General features: G+C 46.5%; 1 non-coding gene across 1 annotated transcript; it reads left to right on the forward strand.

Moving 5' to 3' along the window:
- The first annotated feature begins 7577 nt into the window (after positions 1-7577).
- On the forward strand, positions 7578-7648 carry TRNAA-AGC (transfer RNA alanine (anticodon AGC)). Its single transcript has one exon. It is a non-coding gene; the product is annotated as a tRNA-Ala (tRNA).
- The last annotated feature ends 3593 nt before the right edge of the window (positions 7649-11241 follow it).

Raw genomic sequence — 11241 nt, forward strand, 5'->3', positions numbered from 1 at the left:
AGGTGTTTCCTGTGTAACGAATTTGGCCACCGGGTGGCGCATTGTCCCAAGAATCAGACCAGGAGGTCTGGGAATATCAGTCAAACAAAGGAGAATGAAAATAGAGATTCCAAGTATACAGACAGACATTTCAACAAGAACTATAGTGTTAATTTAATGAAAAATAATGAAAAGCTGATTTTAGATTCTGGGTCATCTGTCCATATTTCTAAAAATCTAAGTTTCTATACTGAACTGTTTGATATTCCTGAAGAGACCGTTTATTTGGGCAATAATACTACAATTAAAGCAAAGAAAAAGGGCGAAGGAATTTTATATTGCAAATTGCTGGATGGATCTGTTAAACCATTTTTTCTGAGAGATGTTTTGTATATCCCTGAATTCTCAAGCTCCTTGATTTCAATATCCAAGCTAGAGCAACAAGGCTGTGAATTGTATATTAAAAATGGACAATGTTTTGTTACCCAGAATGGAAAAGTTTGCCTTGTGGGCTCGGAATTTCAAGGTCTTTATCATGTGGAAGAGCAATTTACAGACAGAGAAAGACCAGCCCAGTCCAGACCTGAGGCATACCAGCCTAATGTAATGAACCTAGCCAAGTTGTGTCAGCATGGAAACTGCTTACAATTATGGCACAGAAGACTAGGACACAGAAGTTTTGAATCAATTCAAAACATGAAGGAACAGGGATTAGCTAATGGCATTGATTTTGTACCATGTGACACTGTAACTAACTGTGTTTCTTGTCTCGAGTTCAAAGCAGTAAACAAGCCATTCCCAAAGCAGAGTGAAAGGAAGACGAAAGGACCCTTGGATCTGATCCACAGTGACATATCTGGACCACTACCAGCAACCATAGGTAATCATAAATATTTTCTAACTATAACAGATGATTTCTCAAGATACACGTGTGTTTATTTACTGAAGGAAAAATCAGAGATGCTGGAGAAATTAAAACAATATGTGGCGATGGCAAGCAACAAATTTGGCTCGAAGCCAAAGATCCTGCGCACAGACAATGGAGGAGAATACATGTCCAATGCTACACAGCAGTTCTTAAGAGAACATGGAATTGTGCATCAAACTACGGTGCCTTACTGCCCGCCCCAAAATGGAATCGCAGAAAGAATGAACAGAACTCTACTGGACATGGTAAGATGCATGCTTGCTGACGCACACCTCCCACAGAAATTCTGGGGAGAAGGCATCATGACTGCTACATACATACACAACAGAATGAACACAAAACCTATTGAAACAACACCTTATGAACTTTGGCATGGTCATAAGCCGTCCATGACGCATCTGCGTGTCTTTGGAAGCACGGCTTACTCATACATCCCAAAGGAAAAAAGGACTAAGTTAGGGCCTAGGGCCACAAAAGGGATTTTTGTAGGCTACGCAGCACAATCCAAAGCCTACAGAATTCTGGATCCTGACACCAACAGGATAACCATAAGCAGAGCAGTGTGTTTTGAAGAGGATGAAAGAGCTACACCTTCAGAGGGGGCCTACACTGAAGCAAGCAACCAGACCAAGCACCCTGATGACTGGATTATGCTTCCTGATCTCAGAGGAACTGAGGAGGAGGAGGAGACAGCAGATCCAGATCCAACCACACTTGACACAGAGACCCCCAGCGATCCACCAGACGCACCTGAGGTGATAGAAGGGACCACAGAGGGTGAGGTGAGGCGATCAACGCGCTCAAACAGAGGTGTTCCAGCTCCGAGGCTGTCCTACCTCGCAAGAACAGCGGAACAACCAGAACCTTCATCATGGGAGGAAATATCCCAGCTACCACAACCAGAAGCCCAGAAGTGGAAACAGGCTGCAATTGAAGAGCTTGAGGCTCTACAGAAAAACAAAACCTGGACTCTTACTAAGTTACCACAAGGAAGAAAAGTTATTGGCTGCAAATGGGTTTTCAAACTCAAACATGATGCTGATGGTGAGATTCAGCGCTACAAAGCCAGATTAGTAGCAAAAGGATATTCACAAAAATATGGAGAAGATTATGATGAAACCTTTGCACCAGTGGTTAAACATACCACAGTAAGGACTCTGTTAAGTATTGCTGCTAGCAAAGGAATGCATGTTGAGCACCTAGACGTGAAAACTGCATTCTTGCATGGTGAACTAGAAGAGGACATTTACATGCAACAACCACCAGGTTTCTTACAGGAAGGCAAAGAGGACTATGTATGCAAACTGCAAAAGAGCATTTATGGTTTAAAACAAGCTGCCAGAGCATGGAATATAAAACTGAATGATATGCTGCTTCAAGCAAACTTCAAAAGAAGTGAAGCTGATCCCTGCCTGTACACGAGATGCAGAGATGGGAAATGGACTTACATTTTGGCGTATGTTGATGATTTGATTTTTGCCTATGAAAATCCAGATGACAGCAAGGAAATAATGGATCATCTGAACAAAGAAGTGGAAGTCAAGCATCTTGGCAACATTGCACACTACTTGGGCATTCAAGTACAAAGAGAGAAAGATGGAAGTTTCCTGATCAACCAAGAACAGAAAATTAAAGACTTGATAAACTTGCTCAGACTGGAAAATGCAAATCCTACACCAACTCCAATGGAAGTGAACTACATAAAGCAAGAAGATCAAACTGAGCCACTATCTGACAACCATAGATATCGTGAAGCATTGGGTAAGCTTTTATACATTACTACACTCACTAGGCCAGATATTAGTACAGCAGTTGGTTTACTTTGTAGAAAGACTGCATCACCAACAGTCAAGGACTGGAATGCAATGAAAAGACTTGTTAGGTACCTAAAGGGTACTGCACACTTTAAGCTCAAGCTGCCAGCTAATAGTGAACCAAAACTAGAAGCATACGTAGATGCAGACTGGGGTGGAGATATAACAGACAGGAAATCCACCAGTGGTCACATAATTTTCTATGGAGATGGAGCGATAAGCTGGTCAAGCAGAAAACAAGACATAGTAGCATCATCAACCACTGAAGCGGAATATGTATCAGCTGCACAGGGCTGTCACGAGATACAATGGCTGTGTCAACTACTGAAGGACCTAGGTACAGAGGTACCACAGCCCATACCAGTGTATGAAGACAACCAAAGCTGCATTCAACTCTCCAAACAAGAAGATGTAAAGAGGAGTACCAGACATATTGATGTGAAGTACCATGTAGTGAGAAGTCTGCAGAAAGATGGACTAATCAAGTTGCTCTACTGCCCGACAAATGAAATGCTCGCAGACTTACTCACTAAGCCACTACCAAGACCCTGCTTTGAAAAGCTGAGAGAGAAAATGAATATTGTGAACTGAGTCACGAGACAACGAGAGGGGGTGTTGGAAGGAAAGGACTTTGCGCTGTCTCTTTGCCTCAGACAGTGGAGGACAGACTAGTAAGTCAGAGGGCTAGAAGGTCAAAGACATTTGGTCATCACTTCCTGCTGCTCTGATGCTATCCCTTTGAAATGTAGATTGCTAATCTTAGGGGATTCAACTTCCTTCCTCCTTCTCTCTCTTCCTACCTGGCTGTTGACCTTGCAACATGGCAAGTCTCTTGCCCTGCACCATATGTGCAGAGAAGATGGTGAATCCATCTGCATCCATTTAGATAGATAGATTAGAGATCCTAAATCCTCACTTTCCTATCTAGAATGGAGTTCCTTAATAAATACCTTTTATATTGATTTGAAACTAGCAATTGGCTCCAAGTTACTTTACTCTTAGCACACATGCATGCATAACTAAATCCGCTGTGTTTGTGCCTCTGTGCACTCTGCTATATTGAAAAAGGGATTCTCTCACCACAGAGAATTTCCAACAACCGACAGGCTGTATTGTCTTCCTAAAGTTTGTTTGAAGGTCAACTGTTTGGAACCCGGGACACATTTCACGTCACAGGGCGTGAGTCATCCCCTTTGCTAAGCAGGGTCCATCTTGGTTTGCATTTGGATGGGTGACGACATGTGAGCCTGGGGCGTAGCTAAGGAGGTGGGCCCGTGGTTGGCCCTCTCTCTGACGGTGCCTTGGAATGAGGGGAAGAATGAAGAAAAGAGGGAGGGGTGGAGCTGGGGGGCCTTCAGGAGCTGGGGGGGGCTGGGTCCTTTGAACCATCCATCATACCTACACCCCTGATGTGAGCACTGTCAGCTGTAAGAAATCCTAGGAGGATGGGGATTTAGCTCAGTGGCAGGACATCCGCTTGGCATGCTGAAGATCCTAGGTTTAATCCTTGGCAGCATCTCGGGGTAGAGCTGGGGGAGACTCCTGCCTGAAACCTTGGAGAGCTGCTGCCAGTCAGTGTAGACAATAGTAAACTAGGTGGACCAAAGGTCTGACTCAGTCAAAGACGGCTTCCTGTGTTCTTATGTAACAGCAGGAAAAACCAAAGCAGAAGAGCAAAACAACAACAACAAAACCCAACCCGATTGCTTAGACTGTGTAGACTAGGAACAGGGCCAGCAACGAACCTGACCACTGCTATCCACACTGAGGAGACCATTGTGATGCACGGTATGCAGAGCTGTCTTTTGAGGAGACAAACCCAACACAAGCCAGAAGTTGCATTCGGTCTTGAAATACAAGCAAATTGCATTTAATATTCTTCTCTTTTGCAGTATTTGTTGGACCCCTAAGTACTTTCTCTTCCACTGCGGCTAGGAGGCTTAAAATTAAAAATCCAGCTGCCAGACAACTAGCCAGACAACTAGCCAGCCAGCCAGATAGCCACTCTTGCTATCCCTCCGTGGACAGTAGGGTGCCGTTCACATTTCCAATGCCTTGTTGCGAATTTAATTGCTGCGATATAGAGCTAGGACATTGTATATATGGTGTCAAACGGTTGCTGCTTTTTTGGGTGGTTTGTTTCCGCGAGACTGCTCCCCCTGCTGTTTACATTCCAAATGCAACTTGCCTGAACGGAGGCGTTTTGCTGCTGATGAGCAGCTAGTTTGGAAAGCGCCACGCAGAAGGACATTGCAAGAGTGCGCGTCTGGTTTTTGGTTTTGTGAGAGGAAGGGGCATAGGGGATGCAGAAGAGAGTGTCCTACACAGGGTAAAGGATTTAATGTGAGCCAAGAAACTGTTTTAATTGTAAAAGCTCTGTCCTGGAGCACATTATTACTATTACTACTACTACTACTACTGCTAGTAGTAGTAGTAGTAGTATAAAAGGCATGCTTTGGGGCAGAATGCCCCATGCACCTAGGGGCAGACCATGGAACATAGAAAGCTGCTTTATCCTGAGTCAGACCCTTGGTCCATCTAGCTCAGTACTGTCAACACTGACTGGCGGTGGCTCTTTGAGGTTGCAGGCAAGAGTCTCTCCCAGCCCTACCTGGAGATGCTGCCAGGGATGGAACTTGGGACTGTCTGCATACAAAGCAGATGCTCTCTCTCAAACCTCTGGATCCTTCACACCTCCTTCCCCTCAAAAGGTAGCTATGTTCTCTGTGCTAAGCTATGGTTCCGTCTCCAACAGGACTTCCAGAAAGGCTTGACCTGCTTTATCACCTCTCTGTTCAATAGTTAAATCTGGCTGGACTCCCCACAGTTGCACCACCTCTCTCTCTCTCTCTCTCTCTCTCTATCTCTCTCTCTCTCACACACACACACACACACACACACACACACTCCCAACAACATGTTAAACACTGCTTCATGCATTACTTTGCAATCATGGTGTGAAGTACACAGCTGAAGCGCTCTCTGAACAATCAAACAACTGATAAAGTACCATTGATGGATTTACACAGAGCCAAATGACAGGTCCCTGTACCAAGGAGCATGCAATCTCGATTTTTAGCAGAGAAAAACAGCAGAGGGAAGGAGGGAAGGAAGAAAAGAGGCAGGCAAGAGCAACAAGATGAATCTGTATGAATGCCTTTCCACCTGGCAAGGCAAAATTTCAGCATAAATAATGTGTGCAAATAAAGGTAGATCAATATGGGGCTTTCATGATGAAGATACCTTTTTCCCCCAGGGAAGCTGGAAAAGCTTTTGAATAGCAAATCATCAAGCCTCTCTCCTCCTTTTTGGATGGAATGCCAGACTCCGGTTGCTTTCTAGCTGCTCTCCTTTCTGCTGCAGGGCTTTCTGCCCTCCTTGAGGAACTGGGCACTGGGGAACGGGTTTCTCATCCTTATTGGCTCTGCTAGGGCTACCATCACCCTGTGACTGGCCAAAGTCAGTCTACCAAAGTCAGTCTACCAGTCTAGTCCAAAGTCAGTCTACCATCACCCTGTGACTGGCCAAAGTTCAGCCACTCCTCAGCAGAAATGTCCCATCTTCTCCTGGAACAGGCTTGCTGGAAACCCTCCTTGCCACATCCCCTGCTACTGTGGGCAGCCTCGGATCTGCCTCGTCCTCTCGACTTGCAGTTTCCTTCTGGCTGCAAGAACTGAAGACTCTTTGCAAGCCAGGGCAAGGAAGTGGCCCGCACATCTGCTTCTCTCTGCCTCGTGCATAAACCAGGTCTGCTAAGAAATAAGGCCAGCCTCTTCTCCTGTGGTGGCTTTGCTGTGTGTCTTTGCTAAGACTTTGTGGTGGGGTTAAAACTGTCGCAATGCTCTCATCTAGACAACACAAGGCTGGGAGATAGGAACAGAGGAAGCTGCCTTCTACCGAGTCAGACCCTTGGTCCCTCTAGCTCAGTATTGCCTACACAGACTGGCAGCAGCTTCTCCAAGGTTGCAGGCAGGAGTCTTTCCCAGCCCGATCACATGTAGTCTGGGAGAGACTACATGTACTCTTCCTTCCAAATGCAAACCAGGGTGGACCCTGCTTATCAGAGGGAACAATTTGTGCTTGCTACCACAAAACCAGCTCTCCTCCTTCTCCTGTATTGTAGCTGTTTTGTGCCAGCAGCAGGAGGGCGGGGTGCATCATCCACAATTTACAAAACCTTTTAAAATATAATTTAGGATGATGTTCTATAGTGGCACATAGGAGAGAGAGAGAGAGAGAGAGAGAGAGATGCTTTTTGTTACCACTGTTCAGCTTCATTTAAGATTTCTTTACTTCATGAGCTGAGCTTCAGTGAGTGGGGGGCATTTAAAAATCTTGTCTCTGGGCCCACTCCAACCTTGCTATGCCTCTGCGTAATCGAGTCCATCCACCTTGCTGCTGGGCGTCCTCTTAGTTCTTGCCAGTATGTATGTATGTATGTAAGCAAGCATGGGGGTACATCAAGATGAACCAGCCTGAATCCTGCAACTGGAACTTGGGACCATGAATCCCTTTTAAAGAATCAAGCCAGGAGTGTATAGAAATCCAAAGGGTCACTCACCACGCTGCTGAAATATATTGGAGAGTCTGTGTGGCTGAGTGGCTTGGACGGGGCGGTCCTACCATGAAGCAAGGTGACGTAGTCATCTCAGGGAGCAGATTGTTGGGGCAATTGCTGTAGCTCAGCGGTAGAGCATTGGATTTACATGCAGAAGGTCCCAGGTTCAACCCACAGCATCTTCAGGTAACGCTGGGAAAGACTTCTGCCTGAAACCCTGGAGAACTGCTGCCGGCCAGTGTTGAGCTAGATGGGCCAATGGCCTGATTTGGTAGAAGGCAACTTCCTTGGAAATGGTGCTGCTGTAGCTTAGTGGTAGAGCATCTGCTTAGCATGCAGGAGGTCCTGGTTCAATCCCTGGCAGCATCTCCAGGCAGGGTTGGGAAAGACCCCAACATGAAACCCTGGAGAGATGCTGCCAAGCAGTGTAGACAATATTGAGCTGGGGCGGGCAATAGTCTGACTCAGTAGACAGCAGCTTCTTAGGGGATGAGGCCTCTCCGGGCTCCCCGCAGTCTGGCATCTGCAGCTGGAAGCATCAGCAGCTGCCAGACGATTTAAAAAACAGGGTTAAGGGAACACTCGCTCCCTTAACCTTGTTTTAAAGGGTGGCTACTTAGGCGGGTTTGCCACAGTGGTGCCACCAAGAAGACATCTTGGGGGATGAAGAGGCTGGTTTTAGAATGGGGCGCTCAACTATGGATCATTCCTTAGTGCTACGCCATCTTATTGAGAACATAAGAACAGCCCTGCAGGATCAGGCCCAAGGCCCATCTAGTCCAGCATCCTGATTCACACAGTGGCCCATCAGATGCCGCTGGAAGCCTACAGGCAGGAGTTGAGGACATGCCCTCCCTCCTGCTGTTACTCCACTGCAACTGGTATTCAGAGGCATCCTGCCTCTGAGGCTGGAGGTGGCCTATAGTATAGCCATCCAGCTAGTAGCCGTTGATAGACCTCTCTTCCATGAAGTTATCCAAACCCCTCTTAAAGCCATCCAGTATAGCAGTAAGCCCAAGTGCTCTTTGTATGTAGCCTTTGTAGATTTCAAATCAGCGCTAGATACAATTTCGAGGCCAAGGTTGTGGCGAAAACTCAGGGATATGAACATTGACAGGCAATTACTTCTTCTCATTCAAAAGCTTTATGAGAACACCAACGTCAGGGTGAGAGGTAAACCCGAGGCTCACTTTCACACCCAATAACTTCCAGCAAAGGAGTCAAACAAGGGTGCAGGTTGACACCCTCTCTGTTTAACCTGCATATAAACACCTTAGCCAAAAATCTCTCAGATCCAGGGTTACATCTGCCAGACATCGCGGGGGTAAAAATCCCAATTTTGCTGTAAGCGGATGCTGATGCTATTATCTCTCAAACCCCAGTAGATCTTAGGAGGGCTCTTAAGCTCCTGGCCAATTACTGTAAGGATAACCACCTGGTTATTAATTTTCAGAAATCTAAGGTGATGGTCCTTGCCAAGAAGCCTAAGAATTTTAATTGGTCAATCAAGGGCCATCGGATTGAACAGGTTAACAGTTTTAAATATTTGGGTGTGGTTTTTCATGCCACAGGGTCATGGAAGGCCCATGTGGATTACACTGCCCAACAGGTACATCAGCCATTCTGATATTTTTCTGCTCCAAAGGAGAAGTTATTTCTGCCGCACTAAAGCTGTTCATTGCCAAACCACTGGCTCAATGTCTGTAGGGTGAACAACTGGGCCACTATTCCAACTACAGAACACTGCAGATTGTCCAATCTAAGTTTATAAGGGCTGTATTCTGGGCTCCCAGATGTATTTCTAATGCTGCAGTAAGGTAGAAATGGGTTTTCAAAGGGTGGAATCCCAAGCATGAGCTTCAATTTTCAACTACTGTCTCAAGATCAACTTTCCCCTTGGGGGCTGATTCCCCTTGTACTGGCCGACAGGTTTCAGTCTTCCTGGATACAAGCACTGCTAGCAAAACTCTCATCACTTGGCATCTAAATTCTAAAGAATTCTAAAGAAATATCTGTCACTATTAGGATAGAATCAGGCCAAGAAGATTCTCAAACAGAGGATCTTGGACACTGAGCATCAAAATGACCTGGGTATCATCCTGCAGACCACAAGAGGGCGTCTTGGCAATCACAGCCAGGAACCAGCCAGTGATTTGTTGTTACTCTCTCTACCCAGCCACCAGAGAGAGTTCTTCAGAGCAAGAGATGATGCCTTACCATTGGCAGTTTTAAATGGGAAATTTCTGAAAACTCCCCAGGCCAGTCAGATCTGTCCTTGTGGTTCGGGTGAAATTAAATCTGTCCACCACGTGCTGCTATTTGTTCCTTTTATAATGTCAGTCGACGTAGTCTTATTACTGCCTTTTTATTAGTCACCGAACGGATGAATTTTACGTCACACTTCTCCTTCCAGACAAGAAATCTTCTATCACACAAAAGGTTGCTAAATTCTGTGCAGACGCTGTTACGATCTGCCAACATTTAATTTCTACCCTTTAGAGCTTACCATAAAACGTTTACTTTGTTGGTGTATTGTATGGCAGATTTCTTATCTGAGTGCCGTATAATATGTTGTATTTATGTCTGATCTATGATCGTAATAAAGCTACTCACTCAGATTGATCCAGAACACCCCACTTCTGCCCCCGCCCCCCAGTTACAATCTCTAACCATTTTTATAATGACTGAATAGGGCTGGTGTCTCTACATATTTAAAGAAATCAGCTGTAGAGGAATTCAGATCACCAACACTGGAAAAGAAGCTTGACTGACCCCTCCATGCCATCTTCCCAATGGAAACGGCTGCTACTTGCTCTGTTGTGGAAAATGTACATCATCTTGTCTAGGTTGATCTTCAGACATGGATCGTGTTCTGCACAGGGCGAGGTTCTGTAGTTCAGAAGAACCACAGGTCCTGTAGTTCAGGAGGAGACGTATAGCACAGTCAACAGAGCAGGAGGTCAAAGGCCTGTCGTCAATACACAGCACTTCTCAGGAGCAAGCAGAGGGCATAGTCAGGGGAGCTGAGGATCAGGAACCAGGAGGCTTTTCAGACAGCAGGCTTTTCCGTGGCTTTACCACGAGGCTTTACTGTGAGTTCAGGGCATAACCGATACTCCAACGCAAAAAGAAATTATTATTTTTTAACCCCAGATTAAAAAATCAGGCTAGGTTCCAATATTGAGGGGGAAACCCGAATCATGTGTGAAGTGTTCTCTGAAATATTTCATGGACTTAGGGGTAATCTGGCCAACATGTGAATGCACACTCACATCCTCCCAAAGTTAAGTCACGGTAAAGTCTGATAAATCTCCTGGAGTCAAGACAAGCAAAGTACAACCAGGTTGCTTCAGCAACTCATACTGCAAACTGAGCTCTTATATAGCCCTGCTGCTGGGTATAAGCCTAGACTCCACCCACAATCCCGGAGACAATGAGGCGGGTCTCATGATCAGTGAGACCCGTTTTAGATTATACTGCGGGGAGAGCGGGCTAAGCCCACTCTCCCCACAGACGATCGGGGCAGCAGCCCTGGGCGGCCGGATCGGCCACCCACACAATTGCCGGCTCCGTGATGGAGCTGGTGGGGGCTGGGGGGAGCAGGGACTGATCGCTCCCTGCAAGCTCCAGCATGCCCTGCGTGAGCGCACAGGGCATGCTGGTGAGAACCCCGGAGCCGGGAGGAGGCTTTTCGCCTCCCCTCTGGGGGTCTCCTCGTGAGTAGCCACAGCGTGGAGCAGCGCTGCGGCTACTCACGGCCAGATAGCCCAGGTTTGCAGAGCACTCACTCCGCTAACCCGGGCTAAGAGGAGGGCCACCAAAGCGGGTTACCCGCTGGAGAACCACCAGGCTCGCAGCCGAGGCCGGTGGTTCTTACGATCGGGAAAAATTGGGCTAGGCTTTCCTAGCCTGATTCTTGCCGATTGTGAGAATAGCCCCAATGGCTAGTTAAAGGGCCGAGC

Source organism: Hemicordylus capensis, chromosome 7, assembly GCF_027244095.1.
Source record: "Hemicordylus capensis ecotype Gifberg chromosome 7, rHemCap1.1.pri, whole genome shotgun sequence".
Lineage (NCBI taxonomy): Eukaryota > Metazoa > Chordata > Lepidosauria > Squamata > Cordylidae > Hemicordylus > Hemicordylus capensis.